The following is a 22010-nucleotide window of genomic DNA, read 5'->3' as shown; positions in this document are numbered from 1 at the left end:
CCTTAGTTTCCGATAATGGTTCACAGTTTGTCTCCAATATCTTTAAAAGAATGTGCTTTGGGCACGGAATCCGCCATGTGACTACGTCCCCTTTCTATCCTCAGCCTTCTCACGCCGAACGGTTTAATCGCAATCTTCGATCTGCTCTCATTGCCTTTCATGCGGAAAATCAGACCACCTGGGATCAACAGCTACCTTGGATCCAATTTGCCTTTAATACGGCCCAGCATGAAAGTCACAAGGCGGTACCTTTCGAGTTATTATTTGGCTTTCCGCCAAACAACCCTTTGGCGAACCTTTGGAAAATTAGCGATCTTCTGCCACCTCCTGGTACTCCCGATGTGAAAGCCACTTGGGAGGCAGCCAGGCGGAATCTCATTCGGGCTAGGGAGTTAGTAAGGAGGAAGTACAACCGAGGTCGTATTGCCAATCCCTTCCAGGTGGGGGATCTAGTTTACTGCAAGGCTCACCCAGTCAGTTCGGCTGTGGACAATAGAGCTGCTAAACTTTGCTACAGGTGGACTGGTCCCCACCGCATCTTGAAGTTTCTGACTCCGGTGACTGCCCGACTGGGAGATCCTCAGTCCGGGAAGATTTTCAGGAAGGCGCACATATCCCATCTGAAGCCTTGCCGGAGTCATCCGTGATTTCTCTTTAGTCTGTGCGGGAGGGCTTTAGGTCCAGAGGCCTGATCACCTCTGCTACTTCTTCCTGATCAAGGTCCTGTGTTCTTCTTTGTACCCACACTACTCTTGGAGGGTTTTTCTTGCCTCCAACTGGATTTTCTTGGTTTTCCCTTCTGCAGACTTAAGGGTTTCCGGTTTATATTTCTTCAACCATTGGGGGGAGAGGCATTTCGTTTGGTTCTTCATTTTGAAGAAATTAACAGAGGGGAGTTCCTCCTTTTGGGGGGGGAGTCTGAGCCGGTTCTATACCTATATCTCCCCGGCTCATGTGTGTTTTATATAGTGTGTGTGTGGTTTATTGGCTGCAGAGGCGACTGACCATTTGAAGGCGTTTGGCCTTTCCGGCAGAGTGGCAAAGACTCCGAGCCGTGCTGTACTAGTTAGGAGCAGCTCCAGTTTAATTTATTTTGTTAAATTTAAGTGTTTGTTAGTTTTGCTGAGCATTTCTCCTTCTAACATGTGCAGCTAAGTTGACGGCCCCTCACTGATGAGTAAGTTTTGCTTTCTTTTAAATTTTAGTGATTATTTTCATTTTTCAAACTGTGAAGGTTAAGAGCACATGGTTTTCCAAATTGTAGTTTTGCTTTTTATTAACTTTTAGTACTTCTGGCTGTTAACTAAATTTTAAATTGGCTTTCAAATTATTTCTCTTACACTTTTGTTAGTTTTCACCCTTTCTCTTCAGCTTATATTAATTTTCTGTCTCTCAGTGAGGACCAGTCCTAGGCTTATGTTACAGTTCCTTTTATTCTGCAGCCAATATTGTTTGTAATGTGTCACTTGTTATGTAGTTTTTGTAAACAAACCCAGAGAGACTGCTGAAGGTTCATTTTACTAAATTTTTAAGCCTTCTGAGAGATGTAACGTTCTTCGGGTCTTTAGCCCACAACTCCCCCTTTTAGCCTACTTGGTTAATTTAAGGCCTTCTGCCATCAAATTTTAAATTTTAGATTCCTGTTAATAGGCTGCTACTTTTGGCCATCAGTTTTTTCCTAATCATTATATTTTTTTTTTTTCACCAAGAGTAATACGCTTAATTTTTGTTCTGTGACAGAGGGGATTTTCATTCTAACTTTCCTTGGGGTTGTTGTTTTGAGTGGGGAATTTTATTTTAAGTGCAGAATGCCCTTCCCCTGCTTTTCACCAATTTTGAGCCTATTCTGTCAATAAATGCCTGTTTTAAAAATGTTTGAACCAAATTGTTACGTATGGTAGGCTACTGCGTATACCTCAAATAAATTCCTTTATTACTTATTGTTTTAGTCTTTCAAATGGAATATCTTGTTTATTTATTGTTTTCTAATGTTACCAGCTTCTATATTAAGGTTTATTTTAATTTTTATCAGTAATTGATTGGTCTGTGATATTTGAAATTTTTGGTAATTTAACTTAATTAAAATTCTTGATATATAACTTTTGGCAACTGTACTTTTATTAAATTCTATATTGTTTGGCAACTATTTATTAATTATTATTAACTTTAAAAGGGTACTAGGTTGAAACCTGGTTTCAGGGTCCAAGGGATGAATTGTTTTATCCTGTCATCTCTCCATCATGCGTGGTCGCAGAGAAACTTCGCCTTTGCGCTAGCTGCTGAAGGACGGCCACCATGATGGACATACCTACTATTCAACACCTGTGATACCCTGTGATATTGTTATTGTTGCCATTTATATAGTTTATATTTTGTTATTTAGTTTTAAGTTAGTTTTAGATATTATTTAGTTATTTCTTGGATTTCATTAGGAGCCCGCCCTTAGCCGAAGGATACCGGGTGGAATTGGCATTTCTTGTTTCAAATTATGGCATTTCTAATTTTTGTATGCAGGTGCACCTGACGGAGATTGTTTGAGATATACTACTGCAGGCACTTTTATTTTTTTTAATTTATAGTATATATATTTATACATAATTATATTGACAGGATAGGCCTGTGTTTTCGAAGTAAATGAACCTGAGTATGCTGACCACGGTGTTCTTTTTTTTTTACCTAGTTTTTTTATCCGGCATCCCGTTCGCCGCCATGGGCGCGCGCTTCCCTGATGTTTGCTGTGGGTGTGCGGGCGGCGATGTCAGGTTTCAGCGGGAAGGCGAGGTTTTTACTTCGGAGGCGAACAACAATTATCTGCGGCAAGGCGAGGTAAGTACTTGAAAGGCAAACAACAACCATCTGCGGCAAGGCGAGATGAGTACTTTGGAGGCGAACAACAATAATTGCGGCAAGTCGAGACGAGTACTTCGGAGGCGAACAACAATTATCTGTGGCAAGGCGAGGTGAGTACTTCGGAGGCGAAAACAACAATCTGTGGCAAGGCGGGGTGAGTACTTCGGAGGCGAAAAAGAACAATCTGTGGCAGGGCGAGGTGAGTACTTCAGAGGCGAACAACAACTATCTGCGGCAAGGCGAGGCGAGTACGTCGGAGACGAACAACAATTATCTGCAGCAAGGCGAGGTAAGTACTTCGGAGGCAAACAAAAATTATCTGCGGCAAGGCGTGGTGAGTACTTAGGAGGCGAAAAAACAACAACCTGTGGCAAGGCGAGGCGAGTACTTCTGAGGCGAACAAAAATTATCTGCGACTAGGCGAGATGAGTACTTCGGAGGCAAACAACAACTATCTGAGGCAAGACGATTTTAGTACTTCGGAGGCGAACAACAACTACCTGCGGCAAGGCGAGGTGAGTACTTCGGAGACGAACAACAATTATCTGCGGGAAGGCGAGGTTTTTTACTTCGGAGGCGAACAACAATTATCTGCGGCAAGGCGAGGTAAGTACATCAGAGGCAAACAACAACTATCTGCGGCAAGGCGAGGTGAGTACTTCGGAAGCGAACAACAATTATCTGCGGCAAGGCGAGAAGAGTACTTAGGAGGCGAAAAACAATTATTTGCGGCAAGGCGAGATGAGTACTTCGGAGGCGAAAAACAACAATCTGTGGCAGGGCGAGGTGAGTACTTCGGAGGGGAACAACAAATATCTGCAGCAAGTCGAGGTGAGTACTTCAGAGGCGAAAAACAACTATCTGCGGCAAGGCGAAGTGAGAACTTTGGAGCCAAACAACAACTACCTGCGACAAGGCGTGGTCAGTATTTCGTAGGCGAACAACAATTATCTGCGGCAAGTCTAGATGAGTACTTCGGAGGCGAACAACAATTATCTGCGGCAAGGCGAAATGAGTACTTATGAGGTGAACATCAACTATCTGCGGCAAGGCAAGGTGAGTACTTCGGAGGCGAACAACTACTACCTGCTGCAAGGCGAGGTGAGTACTTCGTAGGCGAACAACAATTATCTGAGGCAAGACGAGGCAAGTACTTCGGAGGCGAACAACAACTACCTGCGGCAAGACGAGGTGAGTACTTCGGAGACGAGCAACAATTAACTGCGGCAAGGCGAAATGAGTACTTCGGAGGTGAACAACAACTACCTGCGGCAAGACGAGGTGAGTACTTCGTAGACGAACAACAATTAAATGCGGCAAGGCGAAATGAGTACTTCGGAGGTGAACAACAACTATCTGCGGCAAGGCAAAATGAGTACTTCGGAAGCAAACAACAACTACCTGCGGCAAGGCTAGATGTGTACTTCGGAGGCGAATAAATATTATCTGTGGCGATTCGAGATGAATAATTTAGACGCGATCAACAACTACCTTTGGCAAGGCGAGGTGAGTACTTCGGAGGCGAACAACAATTATCTGCGGCAAGGCGAGATGAGTACTTTAAAGGCAAACAAGAACTATCTGCGGCAAGGCGAGGTGAGTACTTCGGAAGCAAACAACAACTATCTGAGGCAAGGCGAAGTGAGTACTTCGTAGGCCAACAACAACTACCTGCGGCAAGGCGAGGTAAGCACTTCGGAGACGAACAACAATTATCTGCGGCAAGGCGAGATGAGTACTTCGGAAGTGAACAACAGCTATCTGCGGCAACTCAAAGTGAGTACTTCGGAGGCGAACAACAATTATCTGCGGGAAGGCGAGGTTTTTACTTCGGAGGCGAACAACAATTATCTGCGGCAAGGCGTGGTGAGTACTTAGGAGGCGAAAAACCACAACCTGTGGCAAGGCGAGGCGAGTACTTCTGAGGCGAACAAAAATTATCTGCGACTAGGCAAGATGAGTACTTCGGAGGCAAACAACAACTATCTGAGGCAAGACGATTTTAGTACTTCGGAGGCGAACAACAACTACCTGCGGCAAGGCGAGGTGAGTACTTCGGAGACGAACAACAATTATCTGCGGGAAGGCGAGGTTTTTTTACTTCGGAGGCGAACAACAATTATCTGCGGCAAGGCGAGGTAAGTACATCAGAGGCAAACAACAACTATCTGCGGCAAGGCGAGGTGAGTACTTCGGAAGCGAACAACAATTATCTGCGGCAAGGCTAGATGAGTATTTTGGGGTCGAACAACAATTATCTGCGGCAAGGCGAGAAGAGTACTTAGGAGGCGAACAACAATTATTTGCTGCAAGGCCATATGAGAAATTCGGAAGCGCACAGAATTTATCTGTGGTGATTCGAGATGAGTACTTTGGACGCGATCAACAACTATCTGTGGCAAGGCGAGGTGAGTAATTCGGAGGCGAAAAACAACAATCTGTGTTAAGGCGAGGTGATTACTTCGGAGGCGAACAACAATTATCTGCGGCAAGGCAAGATGAGTACTTCGGAAGCAAACAACAACTATTTGAGGCAAGGCGAGGTGAGTACTTCGGAGGTGAACAACAACTATCTGCGGAAAAACAAGGTGAGTAATTCGGAGGCGAAAAACAACAATCTGTGGTAAGGCGAGGTGATTACTTCGGAGGCGAACAACAATTATCTGCGGCAAGGCAAGATGAGTACTTCGGAAGCAAACAACAACTATCTGAGGCAAGGCGAGGTGAGTACTTCGGAGGTGAACAACAACTATCTGCGGCAAGGCGAGGCGAGTACGTCGGAGACGAACAACAATTATCTGCAGCAAGGCGAGGTAAGTACGTCGGAGACGAACAACAATTATCTGCAGCAAGGCGAGGTAAGTACTTCGGAGGCAAACAAAAATTATCTGCGGCAAGGCGTGGTGAGTACTTAGGAGGCGAAAAACCACAACCTGTGGCAAGGCGAGGCGAGTACTTCTGAGGCGAACAAAAATTATCTGCGACTAGGCAAGATGAGTACTTCGGAGGCAAACAACAACTATCTGAGGCAAGACGATTTTAGTACTTCGGAGGCGAACAACAACTACCTGCGGCAAGGCGAGGTGAGTACTTCGGAGACGAACAACAATTATTTGCGGGAAGGCGAGGTTTTTTTACTTCGGAGGCGAACAACAATTATCTGCGGCAAGGCGAGGTAAGTACATCAGAGGCAAACAACAACTATCTGCGGCAAGGCGAGGTGAGTACTTCGGAAGCGAACAACAATTATCTGCGGAAAGGCTAGATGAGTATTTTGGGGTCAAACAACAATTATCTGCGGCAAGGCGAGAAGAGTACTTAGGAGGCGAACAACAATTATTTGCTGCAAGGCCAGATGAGAAATTCGGAAGCGCACAAAATTTATCTGTGGTGATTCGAGATGAGTACTTTGGACGCGATCAACAAGTATCTGTGGCAAGGCGAGGTGAGTAATTCGGAGGCGAAAAACAACAATCTGTGTTAAGGCGAGGTGATTACTTCGGAGGCGAACAACAATTATCTGCGGCAAGGCAAGATGAGTACTTCGGAAGCAAACAACAACTATTTGAGGCAAGGCGAGGTGAGTACTTCGGAGGTGAACAACAACTATCTGCGGAAAAACAAGGTGAGTAATTCGGAGGCGAAAAACAACAATCTGTGGTAAGGCGAGGTGATTACTTCGGAGGCGAACAACAATTATCTGCGGCAAGGCAAGATGAGTACTTCGGAAGCAAACAACAACTATCTGAGGCAAGGCGAGGTGAGTACTTCGGAGGTGAACAACAACTATCTGCGGAAAAACAAGGTGAGTACTTCGGAGGCAAACAACAACTATCCGCGGCAAGGAGAGGTGATTACTTCCGAGGCGAACAACAATTATCTGCGGCAAGTCTACATGAGTACTTCGGAGGCGAACAACCATTATCTTCGGCAAGGCGAGGTAAGTACTTCAGAGGCGAACAACAACTATCTGAGGCAAGGCGAGGCGAGTACTTTGGAGACGAACAACAATTAACTGCGGCAAGGCGAGATGAGTACTTAGGAGGCGAACAACAATTATTTGCTGCAAGGCGAGATGAGAACTTCGGAGGCGAGCAAAAATTATCTGTGGCGATTCGAGATAAGTACTTTAGACGCCATCAACAACTATCTGTGGCAAGGCGAGGTGAGTACTTCGGAGGTGAAAACAACAATCTGTGGCAAGGCGAGGTGAGTACTTCGGAGGTGAACAACAACTATCTGCGGAAACGCAAGGTGAGTACTTCGGAGGCATACAACAACTATCCGCGGCAAGGAGAGGTGATTACTTCCGAGGCGAACAACAACTATCTGCGGCAAGGCGAGGTGAGATCTTTGGAAGCAAACAACAACTACCTGCAACAAGGCGTGGTCAGTATTTCGTAGGAGAACAACAATTATCTGCGGCAAGTCTAGATGAGTACTTCGGAGGCGAACAACAATTATCTTAGGCAAGTCGAGATGAGTACTTTGGAGGCGAACCACAATTATTTGCGGCAAGGCGAGATGAGTACTTCGGAGGCGAAAAACAACAATCTGTGGCAGGGCGAGTCGAGTACTTCGGAGGGGAACAACAACTATCTGCAGCAATTTGAGGTGAGTACTTCAGAGGCGAAAAACAACTATCTGCGGCAAGGCGAAGTGAGAACTTTGGAGGCAAACAACAACTACCTGCGACAAGGCGTGGTCAGTATTTCGTAGGCGAACAACAATTATCTGCGGCAAGTCTAGATGAGTACTTCGGAGGCGAACAACAATTATCTGCGGCAAGGCGAAATGAGTACTTAGGAGGTGAACATCAACTATCTGCGGCAAGGCAAGGTGAGTACTTCGGAGGCGAACAACTACTACCTGCTGCAAGGCGAGGTGAGTACTTCGTAGGCGAACAACAATTATCTGAGGCAAGACGAGGCAAGTACTTCGGAAGCAAACAGCAACTATCTGAGGCAAGGCGAGGTGAGTACTTCGGAGGTGAACAACAACTACCTGCGGCAAGGCGTGGTCAGTACTTCGTAGGCCAACAACAATTATCTGCGGCAAGTCTAGATGAGTACTTCGGAGGCGAACAATTATTTTCGGCATGGCGAGATGAGTACTTTGGAGGCGAACAACAATTATTTGCGGCAAGGCGAGATGAGTACTTTAAAGGCAAACAAGAACTATCTGCGGCAAGGCGAGGTGAGTACTTCGGAAGCAAACAACAACTATCTGAGGCAAGGCGAAGTGAGTACTTCGTAGGCCAACAACAACTACCTGCGGCACGAGCTGAGTGAGGCGAGTGGCATTACTTCAGAGCGAACCATCTGCGGCAAGGCGAGGCGAGTACGTCGGAGACAATTATCTGCAGCAAGGCGAGTACGTACTTCGGAGGCAAACAAAAATCATCTGCGGCAAGGCGAGTACTGGTGGCAAGAGTGAGTTACTGGCGAGATCGGAGGCGAGGCAAGACGATTTAGTACTTGGAGGCGACAATCTGAAGGCGAAATTCGGAGACGTTCTGCGCAAGGCGAGAGAGTACTTCGAAGTCAACAACTATCTGCGGCAGGAGGAGGCGAACAATTATTACAACAATTCGGAGGCGAAACACAATTATCTGCGGCAAGGCGAGTAAGTACTTCAAAGGCAAACAACAACCATCTGCGGCAGATACTATCTGCGGCAAGGCGATCAAACAACAATAATTGCGGCAAGTCGAGACGAGTACTTCGGAGGCGAACACAATTATCTGCGGCAAGGCGTGGTGATACTTAGGAGGCGAAAAACAACAACCTGTGGCAAGGCGAGGCGAGTACTTCTGAGGCGAACAAAAATTTATCTGCGACTAGCGAGATCAGTACTTCGAGTGGCAAACAACAACTATCTGAGGCAAGACGATTTTAGTACTTTGGAGGCGAACAACAACTACCTGCGGCAAGGCGAGGTGAGTACTAGACGAACAACAATTATCTGCGGGGAAGGCGAGGTTTTTTTACTTCGGAGGCGAAACAACAATTATCTGCGGCAAGGCGAGGTAAGTACTTTGAGGCAAACAACAACTACCTGCGGCAAGGCGAGGTGAGTACTTCGGAAGCGAACAACAATTATCTGCGGCAAGGCGAGATGAGTACTTCGGAAGTGAACAACAACTTATCTGCGGCAACTCAAAGTGAGTAAATTTCGGAGGCGAACAACAATTCATCTGCGGAAGGCGAGGTTTTTACTTCGGAGGCGAACAACAATTATCTGCGGCAAGGCGAGGTAAGTACTTCAAAGGCAAACAACAACCATCTGCGGCAAGGCGAGGTGAGTACTTTGAAGGCGAACAACAATTATCTGCGGCAAGGCGAGATGAGTACTTTGGAGGCGAACAACAATAATTGCGGCAAGTCGAGACGAGTACTTCGGAGGCGAACAACAAATTATCTGTGGCAAGGCGAGGTGAGTACTTAGGAGGCGGAAAAACAACAATCTGTGCAAGGCGAGGCGAGTACTTCGTGAGGCGAACAAAAATTATCTGTGCGACTAGGCGAGATCAGTTACTTCGGAGGCGAAACAACAACTATCTGAGGCAGGATTTTAGTACTTTGGAGGCGAACAACAACTACCTGCGGCAAGGCGAGGGTGAGTACTTCGGAGACGAACAACAATTATCTGCGGGAAGGCGAGGTAAGTACTTCGGAGGCGAAACAAAATTATCTGCGGCAAGGCGTGGTGAGTACTTCAGGAGGCGAAAAAACAAACTATCTGCGGCAAGGCGAGGCGAGTACTTCGGAAGCGCGAACAACAATTATCTGCGGCAAGGCGAGATGAGTACTTCGGAAGTGAACAACAACTATCTGCGGCAACTCAAAGTGAGTATTTCGGAGGCGAACAACAATTATCTGCGGGAAGGCGAGGTTTTTACTTCGGAGGCGAACAACAATTATCTGCGGCAAGGCGAGGTAAGTACTTCAAAGGCAAACAACAAACCATCTGCGGCAAGGCGAGGTGAGTACTTTGAAGGCGAACAACAATTATCTGCGGCAAAGGCGAGATGAGTACTTTGGAGGCGAACAACAATAATTGCGGCAAGTCGAGACGAGTACTTCGGAGGCGAACAACAATTATCCGTGGCCAAGGCGAGGTGAGTACTTCGGAGGCGAAAACAACAATCTGTGGCAAGGCGGGGTGAGTACTTCGTAGGCGAACAACAACTATCTGTGGCAAGGCGAGCTGAGTACTTCGGAGGCGAAAAAACAACAATCTGTGGCAGGGCGAGGTGAGTACTTCAGAGGCGAACCATCTGCGGCAAGGCGAGGCGAGTACGTCGGAGACGAACAACAATTATCTGCAGCAAGGCGAGGTAAGTACTTCGGAGGCAAACAAAAATTATCTGCGGCAAGGCGTGGTGAGTACTTAGGAGGCGAAAAACAACAACCTGTGGCAAGGCGAGGCGAGTACTTCTGAGGCGAACAAAAATTATCTGCGACTAGGCGAGATCAGTACTTCGGAGGCAAACAACAACTATCTGAGGCAAGACGATTTTAGTACTTCGGAGGCGAACAACAACTACCTGCGGCAAGGCGAGGTGAGTACTTCGGAGACGAACAACAATTATCTGCGGGAAGGCGAGGTTTTTTACTTCGGAGGCGAACAACAATTATCTGCGGCAAGGCGAGGTAAGTACTTCAGAGGCAAACAACAACTATCTGCGGCAAGGCGAGGTGAGTACTTCGGAAGCGAACAACAATTATCTGCGGCAAGGCTAGATGAGTACTTTGGGGTCGAACAACAATTATTTGTGGCCAAGTGAGATGAGTACTTCGGAGGCGAACAACAATTATCTGTGACGATTCGAGATGAGTACTTCGGATGCGAACAACAACTATCTGTTTCAAGGTGAGGTGAGTACTTCGGAGGCGAAATCAACAATCTGTGGCAAGGCGAGATGAGTACTTCGGAGGCGAACAACAATTATCTGTGGCGATTCGAGATGAGTACTTCGGAGGCCAACAACAACTATCTGCGGTAAGTTGAGTTGAGTACTTCGGAGGCGAACAACAACTATCTGCGCAAGGCGAGGGGAGCACTTTGTAGGCAAACAACAACTACCTGCGGCAAGGCGTGGTCATTACTTCGTAGGCGAACAACAATTATCTGCGGTAAGTCTTGATGAGTACTTCGGAGGCGAACAAGAATTATTTCCGGCAAGGCGAGATGAGTACTTCGGAGGCGAACAACAACTATCTGTGGCAAGGTGAGGTGAGTACTTCGGAGGCGAACAACAACTATCTGCAGCAAGGCGAGGTGAGTACTTTAGAGGCGAAAAACAACTATCTGCGGCAGATGAGGCGAGTACTTCGGAGACGAACAACAACTATCTGCGGCAAGGCGAGGTGAGTACTTCGGAGGGAAACAACACCTATCTGAGGCAAGACGAGGTTATTACTTCGGAGGCGAACATCAATTATCTTCGTCAAGGCGAGATGAGTACTTCGGAGGCGAACAACAATTATCTGTGGCGAATCGAGTTGAGTACTTTGGAGGCGAACAACAACTATCTGTGGTAAGGCGAGGTGAGTACTTCGGAGGCGAAAACAACAATCTGTGGCAAGGCGAGGTGAGTACTTCGTTGGCGAGCAACAAATATCTGCAGCAAGGCTTGGTCAGTACTTTAGAGGCGAACTATCTGCGGCAAGGCGAGGCGAGTACTTCGGAGACGAACATCAATTATCCGCGGCAAGGCGAGATGAGTACTTCGTAGGTGAACAACAACTATCCGTAGCATTTCGAGATGAGTACTTCGGAGGCAAACAACAACTATCTGCGGCAAGTCTAGATGAGTACTTCGGAGGCGAACATCAATTATCTTCGGCTAGGCGACCCGAGTACTTCGGAGGCAAACAACAATTATCTGCGGCAAGGCGAGAGGAGTACTTTGGAAGAAAACAACAACTATCTGCGGCAACGCAAGGTGAGTACTTTGGAGGCGAACAACAATTATCTGCGGGAAGGCAAGGTTTTTACTTCGGAGGCGATCAACAATTATCTGTGGCAAGGCGAGGTAATTACTTCGGAGGCAAACAACAACTATCTGCGGCACGGCGAGGTGAGTACTTCGGAGGCGAAGAACAATTATCTGCGGCAAGTCGAGATGAGTACTTCGGAGGCGAACATCAATTATCTTCGGCAAAACGAGATGAGTACTTCGGAGGCGAACAACAATTATCTGTGGCGATTCGAGATGAGTACTTCGGAGGCGAACAACAAACTATCTGTGGCAAGGCGAGGTGAGTACTTCGGAGGCGAAAACAAAAATCTGTGGCAAGGCGAGGTGAGTACTAGGTGACGAGGAGACAGATAACAAAAAAAACTATTTTATTTTAAACACCTTGAAAATAAAAATGTAAAGACAACAGGACTGGAGTACAATACATTGCGAAAAACACAAAATCAAAATCCTAAAATACAAAATTTAACTGAGACTTTCTCAGTTATGCACCAAAACGCACAATCTGCCACTAATAAAGTGGATGAGCTAACACTCATGGCAGAAGAGCTGCACCTTGACATCTTCGTTGTCTCTGAACATGGCTTCACGGCTGACACTGTCGCTATGTTTAGAATTGACAATTACGAATTGGCTAACAATTTTCACCGAACAAACTTTAAAGGGGGTGGTGTTGCAATTTTTGTAAAATCACGAATGAAATTCCAGCCCTTCAAGTTGGATTATAGCTGTGATCTAGACTTTGAAGTGGTGGGAATAAAAAACTGATCTAAATTCCGTGGAAAAAATTACTATAATTGGTCTATATAGATCTCCCAATGGGTACAGCAATACTTTTTTTGAAAATATCGAGACCCTTCTAAATTATATCAATTCAAAGTTGTTGAAGTTTATCATCATTGGTGACTTCAACATCGATGTGCTAGACAACACCAACCCCCTGACCCAGCGGCTACGCGACATTCTCACTTCTTTTGGGCTGATCTGGTCCGTGAGCTCGCCAACTAGAGTGACTGCCACAACGAGTACAGCCATCGACAACGTCATCACAAACATCTCAGACGTTTCGGTCTGTGTCCTGAACACGGCCATCTCAGACCACTTCGCGCAGGAAGCCGTAATTGCACGCCACAACCCAAAATTTGAACCGCCCCTCGTGAAAGTGAAACGAGATCAAAAACCCGGAAATTTCGAGCAATTTATAAGGTCGCTCAGCAAGGAATCGTGGTCTTTCTTAGAGTCTTTCGAGCGAATGGATGAGGCTTTCGACGCGTTTTCGAACCGCTTCATTTTTTATCTAAACATAGCTTGCCCATTCAAAAAATTTAAAGAGTCTACTCAAGCGAAGAAAAAAATCCTGGATTACTCAGGATATCCTCAATTTAAGAGAAAGACTCAAATTTTACCACTCAATTTATGTCAAATCCGAAAACGAAGAATTCAAAATCTTTTATCGACAATTAAAAAAAAATTACCGCAAAGAAATAAAAAATGCCAAAGCAAGAGACGTTGAAAATCAACTACAACAGTCCAACAATATTTCAAAGAGTGCTTAGAACATTATAAAAAAGAACAGAAATTCAAAAAATGATTAAAAATTTACCATTCCAAAACTCAAATCTGAAATTGGACCGATTCATGATCATTTCGAAGTGGCAAGCAATTTCAACAATTTCTTTTCAACTGTGGCTGCATCAGACATTTTGTTAAATATCGGCAACCAAAGTCAAGAGCCAATGGCGGGACCGGTTTCGTCCATGGTCCTTTTTCCTGTGTCCGAGGGAGAGGTGGCTCGTGTCATACGGGATCTCAGATCGAAAAAATCTAGTGACATCAATGGTACGTCTATGTGGTTAATCAAAAAGTGCTTCAAGCATATTTTGACACCGCTCACAAAATTGATCAATCTCTCTTTTGCACAAGGCATTTTTCCGTCTGCACTGAAGACAGCAAAAGTAATTCCAATTTTCAAAAAGGACGATCCTTGCATATCCAGCAACTATCGTCCGATTTCAATTCTTCCCACGTTCAGCAAAATTTTCGAAAAAACATTTCTCAAACAACTTGAAAAGTTCCTCAATCATTTTGAAATCATCTGTCCTGAACAGTTTGGGTTCAGGAAAAACAAGTCAACCATTGATGCTGTGACGGATCTCATCAACAACGTTGTCGATGGCCTGGAGAGGAGAGAACATGTGCTCAGCATATTTCTCGACCTCTCCAAAGCTTTTGACTGTGTGCATCATGCGACACTGTTGCACCAGTTGTGGACAAGTGGTATTCGGGGTCTGCCGCACCGTTGGCTCTCGTCTTACCTCGCGGACAGAGAGCAGTGCGTGCAGATTGCGAATGGTCTGTCAGACAAAGTAAAAATGCCCTATGGTGTCCCTCAGGGGTCAATATTAGGGCCAGTCTTTTTCATATTATACGTCAACAGACTGAATTCTTCAATCCAGAATGGAAAAGTGGTTCAGTATGCTGACGACACGACTCTCTGCATCAGATCAAAATCAAAACAAGATCTCGAGGTGAAATCATTCATTGAGGTGAATTCATGCATTGAACATTTCTCAAAACTCAATTTGAAAACAAACAGTTCGAAATCAAATGTGATGAATTTTTGCCTTCGGCAACAAGAGCATTGGCAACGACCCGCAGTGATGGTGGATGACGTACTCTTGGAAGAAGCAGAATCCATCAAATTCCTTGGAATGTACCTTGATCGAGGACTGACATGGGATGATCACATTGATAGAGTCTGCTCAAAGGTTGCTTCAGGCATTTATGTTTTACGCAACCTTTCAAAATTTTGTTCCATGGATGTATTGAAAACGGCTTATTTTGGTCTCATACATCCACATTTATCTTACGGCCTTAGGCTGTGGGGAAGTTGTTCTAAATACAAATTCGAAAGTGTATTTAGAACACAAAAGAAAGCCATCAGAATTCTTTCAAAACTGAATCCTAGAGAGTCGTGTAAAGGATCCTTCAGGGAGCTTGGATTGCTGACTTTACCCTGTCTCTATATTCTCGAGGTCGCCCTGTATTGTTGACTAAAATGCCAGTTGGTGCAGGGTAGGGACGTCCATCACTATGAAACAAGAGGCAGGGGCAACTTTCGAACCGAGCAACACAGGACAACAGCATTCGGACATTTGCCATCCCAGGTTGGTGTCACAATCATCAACAGGCTCCCTGAGGAAATTAGACATCTCGACGATCCCAAAACATTCAAATCTCGACTAAAACGCATCTTGTTGTTAAAGGCATTTTACTCCGTTGAAGAGTTCATGATGGGCCGCTGGGATGAAAATCCTTGAAATTATCAACAAACATTTTCCCAGTCCTGATGTCCAGTTACCATGAAATTCCAAATACTTGTTAACTGCCTTGTTTATTGACTCTCACATTTAAGTATTGTGTGTTTAATACCCCAAATGTTGACGCATGCAATGCAATTGTGAAATTGTAGATGCAATAAAGAATATTATTATTATTACTTCGGAGGCGAACAACAAATATCTGCAGCAAGGCGAGGTGAGTACTTCAGAGGCGAACAACAACTATCTGCGGCAAGGCGAAGCGAGTACTTCGGAGACGAACAACAATTATCTGCGGCAAGGCGAGATGAGTACTTCGTAGGTGAACAACAACTATCTGCGGAAATGCGAGGTGAGTACTTCGGAGGCGATAAACAATTATATGCGGCTAGGCGAGATGAGTACTTCGGAGACTAACAACAATTATCTGCGGCAAGGCGAGACGAGTACTTCGGAGGCGAACAACAATTATCTGTAGCAATTCGAGATGAGTACTTCGGAGGCGAACAACAACTATCATTACAAAATTCCAAATTACAAATTGGCTTGCGCGTTTTGTCGACCTCACTCCAAAGGAGGGGGCGTTGCAATTTTTCTGAAACAAAATTTCATGTTCTCCCCCTTTCCGATCCAAGATTTAGCCGAAAAAGACTTTGAAGCAGTAGGAATCAATTTGCAAACAAACAAATCTAAATTGTTAGTGATCGGAATTTACAGGTCTCCCAGCGGATGTAAGGACACTTTCTTTTCAAAATTCGAACAATTACTTACGAAACTGACTAACCAACGTCAGAAATTCGTCGTAATGGGGGATTTTAACATTGACGCGTTGGACAAAATTCATCAGTCCACCATTCGACTAGTCGATTTATTGAGGTCATTCAACCTTGAGTTGCTTGTCAACACTCCGACGAGAGTTACGGCTACAACTAAATCGGCTATCGACAACGTCATCTCCAATCACTCAAGTGTCGCAGTGTCTGTGGTAAACACAGCGATTTCCGACCACTATGGCCAAGAGGTCATAATAAGTGGAATAAAATTAGAAAGGGAGCCCAAAAGTACACAAACAGTAAGAGACGTAAGGCCAGAAAACATCGCTCACCTCAACACTTCCCTGTCTAAAGAGACATGGAATTTTCTAAATTCATCTGATCCTGTAGAGCAGCAATTCAAAACGTTTAACGACACTCTAAATTTTCATTTTAACATCTGCTGCCCTACCAGAAAAATTAGTGTTTGCGAAAAAAAATCAAACAACAAACATTGGATCACTAAAGGCATTTTGGTTTCTAGAGAAAAATTAAAGTTTTTCTCGGAAATTTATAAAAATACTTCAAATGATAACTTCAAAATTTTTTTTAGGAAATATAAAAGCATTTACAGAAAAGTGATCCAAGCTGCAAAAGCATATGATGTCTCCAAATCAATTCTCTCTTCCAAAAACATTTCAAAAACAACTTGGAGCATCATTAACAATAAATCACAAGTTCACAAGCAAATCAAAATTAAAATTGGGGACAAACTTGAGGAAGATGCAACTGAGATTGCTAACCAGTTTAACGGGTTTTTCGCAACCGTTGCTGGTGGGCTGAGTCCTCGACCATCTGAACCTCAAGTACGCCCCTCGCGAAGACAGAGCCCCACACACTCCATGGTGTTGGCGCCTGTTGTTGAGGATGAGCTTAAACGAATTATTCAGCAGCTCCCAGCCAAAAAATCAAACGATCTAAATCTGATGTCAACATGGCTCATTAAAAGTGTCTTCAAGCACTTAGTGAGGCCATTAACCCAACTGATAAATTCTTCATTCCAAAGTGGAGTTTTCCCCTCCCTCCTGAAAGTCGCTAAAGTTGTCCCAATATTTAAGAAAGACGATCCGCTGTCTATCAATAATTATAGGCCTGTCTCAATTTTGCCAGTATTGAGCAAAATATTTGAAAAACTTTTTCTCATAAGAATGCTTTCTTTTTTGGACAAATACAATCAGCTCTCTGATGAACAATTTGGGTTCAGAAAGGGCAAATCGACAACTGACGCAGTTGTTAGTCTTGTTGATATGATTGTGGAGGGGATAGAAAATCGGAAACACACAATGAGTGTGTTTCTTGACCTGTCCAAAGCATTCGACTGCGTTGACCATAACACACTGCTAGACAAACTTGAGTCTCATGGCATTCGAGGCGTGCCCCTTGAATGGCTTAGCTCATTCCTAAGCCACAGATCCCAAGTTGTCCAAATTTCAAATCAACTGTCCAGGCCAATAAAACTGAAATATGGTGTCCCACAGGGATCCATACTCAGTCCTGTGCTTTTCCTGCTCTATGTCAACGACATAGGATCATCACTTCGGCATGGAAAACTAGTGCAGTATGCTGATGATACGACTCTCTGTTTCAGTGGGAAATCCAGTGAAGTTTTGGAACAACAGGCTTTTGTTGACATCAACAACTGTGTCCAACACTTCAACAGCCTCAATCTCACAGCAAACTCATCAAAATCAAATGTTTTGAATTTTTCTTTGCGTGTGGTGGAAAACCTTGGTGAACCCGTAGTTTTCTTGGGGGACTCCACACTGGACGAAGTCTGCTCTTCAAAATTCCTGGGAATACACCTTGATAGAGGGTTGACCTGGAATGATCATATTGACCACGTTTGTGCCAAAATTTCCTCAGGAATTTTCGTTCTGAGGTCTTTAGCAAAATACTGCCCGAGTCAGGTACTGATAACGGCGTATTACGGCTTGATTTATCCCCATTTGTCCTACGGTCTGGTTCTGTGGGGAGCGTGTGCAAACACTCTCTTCCAGAGAGTTTTCAGACTTCAAAAAAAATCGATTCGAATCATCGCAAAAATCAATTACAGAGAGTCGTGCAGGCCGGTTTTCAAGAAATTGCAGCTGTTGACGTTGCCGTGTCTCTACATTTTAGAAACAACCATGTTTTGTATGTACAAATGTGCCTTAACCAGAGGCCGGGACATACACATGTATGAGACACGAGGCAGAGAAAACTACCGTACGGGAAGACACAGAACGGTAGTTTGTGAACGCTTGCCTTCGCAAGCAGGTGTTAATTTCCTCAACAGACTGCCCAACTCTATAAAAACTACCCCAACGCCCAAGGCGTTCAAAGCTCGTCTCAAACGCCTTTTGGTGTCGCATGCATTTTATAATGCAGATGAGTTTTTTGAATTCGACTGGGAGACCACACAATTGGAATGACTGACTCCAATGTTTGAAGTGGGTTTCATTGGCCAGGAATGAAAGATGCGGGATTGTAAAACTGTATGTTTGAATGAGGTAATGTGGTATGAATGTTTAAAATTTTAGAATAGACTCATACAATATTGACGTTTGCTATGCAACTCATACATGTTGTCCTTGCAATAAAAGAATTTGAATTTGAATTTTATCTGCGGCAATGCGTGGTGAGTACTTTGGAGGCGAACAACAATTATCTTCGGCTAGGCGAGCCGAGTAATTCGGGGACGAACAACATTTATCTGCGGTAAGGCGAGATGAGTACTTCGGAGGTAAACAACAATTATCTGCGGCAAGGCGAGATGGGTACTTTGGAGGCGAACAACAATTATCTGCGGCAAGGCGAGATAAGTACTTCAGAGGTGAGCAAGAACTATCTGCGGCAAGGCGAGGTGAGTACTTCGGAGGCGAACAACAACTATCTGTGGCAATGCGTGGTGAGTACTTTGGAGGCGAACAACAATTATCTTCGGCTAGGCGAGCCGAGTACTTCAGGGAAGAACAACATTTATCTGCGGTAAGGCGAGATGAGTACTTCGGAGGTAAACAACAATTATCTGCGGCAAGGCGAGATGGGTACTTTGGAGGCGAACAACAATTATCTGCGGCAAAGCGAGATAAGTACTTCAGAGGTGAGCAAGAACTATCTGCGGCAAGGCGAGGTGAGTACTTCGGACTTGAACAACAACTATTTGCGGCAACGCAAGGTGAGTACTTCGGAGGCGAACTACAATTATCTGCGGGAAGGCGACGTTTTTTTTTTTTTACTTCGGAGGCGAAAAACAATTATCTTCGGCAAGGCGAGGTAAGTACTTCGGAGGCAAACAACAACTATCTTCGGCAAGGTGAGGTGAGTACTTCGGAGGCGAACTACAACTATCTGCGGCAAGGTGAGGCGAGTACTTTGGAGGCAAACCACAACTACCTGCGGCAAGTCTATATGAGTACTCCGGAGGTGAACATCAATTATCTTCGGCAAGGCGAGATGAGTACTTTGGAGGCGAACAACAATTATTTGCGACAAGGCGAGATGAGTACTTCGGAGGCGAACAACAATTATCTGTGGTGATTCGAGATGAGTACTTCGGAGGCGAACAACAACTATCTGTGGCAAGGCGATGTGAGTACTTCGGAGGCGAAAACAACAATCTGTGGCAAGGTGAGGCGAGTACTTCGGAGGCAAACAACAACTATCTGAGGCAAGGCGAGGTGAGTACTTCGGAGGCGAACTACAACTATCTGCGGCAAGGTGAGGCGAGTACTTTGGAGGCAAACCACAACTACCTGCGGCAAGTCTATATGAGTACTCCGGAGGTGAACATCAATTATCTTCGGCAAGGCGAGATGAGTACTTTGGAGGCGAACAACAATTATTTGCGGCAAGGCGAGATGAGTACTTCGGAGGCGAACAACAATTATCTGTGGTGATTCGAGATGAGTACTTCGGAGGCGAACAACAACTATCTGTGGCAAGGCGAGGTGAGTACTTCGGAGGCAAACAACAACTATCTGAGGCAAGGCGAGGTGAGTACCTCGGAGACGAACAACAATTATCTGCGGCAAGGCGAGACGAGTACTTCGTAGGTGAGAAACAATCATCTGCGGCATGGCGAGACGAGTACTTTGGATGCGAACAACAATTATCTGCGGCAAGGCGAGGTGATTACTTCGGAGGCGAACAACAATTATCTGCGGCAAGGCGAGACGAGTACTTCGTAGGTGAGCAACAATCATCTGCGGCATGGCGAGACGAGTACTTTGGATGCGAACAACAATTATCTGCGGCAAGGCGAGGTGAGTACCTCGGAGACGAACAACAATTATCTGCGGCAAGGCGAGACGAGTACTTCGTAGGTGAGCAACAATCATCTGCGGCATGGCGAGACGAGTACTTTGGATGCGAACAACAATTATCTGCGGCAAGGCGAGGTGAGTACCTCGGAGACGAACAACAATTATCTGCGGCAAGGCGAGACGAGTACTTCGTAGGTGAGCAACAATCATCTGCGGCATGGCGAGACGAGTACTTTGGATGCGAACAACAATTATCTGTGGCAAGGCGAGGTGAGTTTTTCGGATGGGAACAACAATTATCTTCGGCTAGGCGAGCCGATTACTTCGGAGACGAACAACAACTATCTGCGGCAATGCGAGGTGAGTTTTTCGGATGCGAACAACAGTTATCTGCGGCAAGGCGAGGTGAGTACTTCGGAGGCAAACAAACAACTATCTGCGGCAAGGCGAGGTGAGTACTTCATGTAAGACTATAACACGCCATGGTAACGCAAACTTTTATTTAGTTTATTAATTGTTTGTTCTTTTTAATGTGATTTTTAAATGGTACATTGTAACTTTACATCTATAATTTTCACTTTTAGAATCATGAAATTAACACTTTGATAATATATAGCCGGGTTAAAATAGTAATATTTAGCACACCTTTTAATCATGTGTCAAGTTCACGAACCGAAAATACGAGCGACCTTAAGACTTTTAGTAATTGATATAACTTTAAGTGGTAAATATTACTACAGAAAAAGGTGGCTCCGGCGCAATAAAATAACGTTTAAAAAAATAAATCAGGTGTAACGAAATTTAATTAAAAAATTGTAGGCTCTTACTGAATGAAATACATGTTAAATGGGTTACATGGTGTGAGATATTTATTACCAATATAAACTTATTAGTTTTGATCACATACGCCGTTTATCTCTACAGAGAAATTAGTATAGATTGGCTTTTACGTAAAAATAAATATACCATTTAAATAAAATTCTCGCTCAATGTTTACAACAATAGTTACTTCCATTCTCTTCTAAATCTTTTTCCGAGCAGCATTTTTTGTTTCTTTACAATATAATGAAAACAAATAAATGGACTCTGCACAGTTCGTTACAAATTCAGTAATTTAGGATTACAATTAAATATCTGAAAAGTTTTAAAATGAGTCATGAACCTATTTCATACAAATGTGAGTCTGCCTCTTAAATTATTAATACACTTCATTTATTCGCGCGCGCGTAAATACACAACTATTTACTTATATATACTATAACTACTATAACTATATATATATATATATATATATATATATATATATATATATATATATATATATATAGTTTGTAGTGGTTAGGTATAGTTTGTATGTATATTAGTAAATCCCGTATTGTTAAAATTGTATAAACCAAAAGTAAGAACAGATTTCTCTTTTACACCTGCTGCTAATATTTGTTTAATTTTCTAATATTTAGATTTCCCCCGCACTTGTTAGCTTGGGGCTTGTGATAATTTTGAAATGTCTTTTTGGTGTGAATAACTATAGTTGAAATAAAATGTATTGGGATTTAAATTCGATATTTGAAATATTAAAACAAACTAGTTACCTAAAATAAACCCGAAGTATATTGTATATTTCAATAAATAAGAAATAAGTGCAGTAAAAAAAAATTAGATACACTAATGGTCTAAATTATTATATTTCCTTATAATTAATATAAAGTGGACAATGTGTACGAAGGATGTGGTCACTATAAATTAAGTAATCATTTTGAAAATGTGTAATTAATTTTTGTAACTGTGAAAATGTAAG

The sequence above is a fragment of the Homalodisca vitripennis genome, chromosome X, assembly GCF_021130785.1.
Source record: "Homalodisca vitripennis isolate AUS2020 chromosome X, UT_GWSS_2.1, whole genome shotgun sequence".
Lineage (NCBI taxonomy): Eukaryota > Metazoa > Arthropoda > Insecta > Hemiptera > Cicadellidae > Homalodisca > Homalodisca vitripennis.
The sequence above is the reverse complement of the archived record's forward strand: the minus strand, read 5'-3'. Positions refer to the sequence as shown.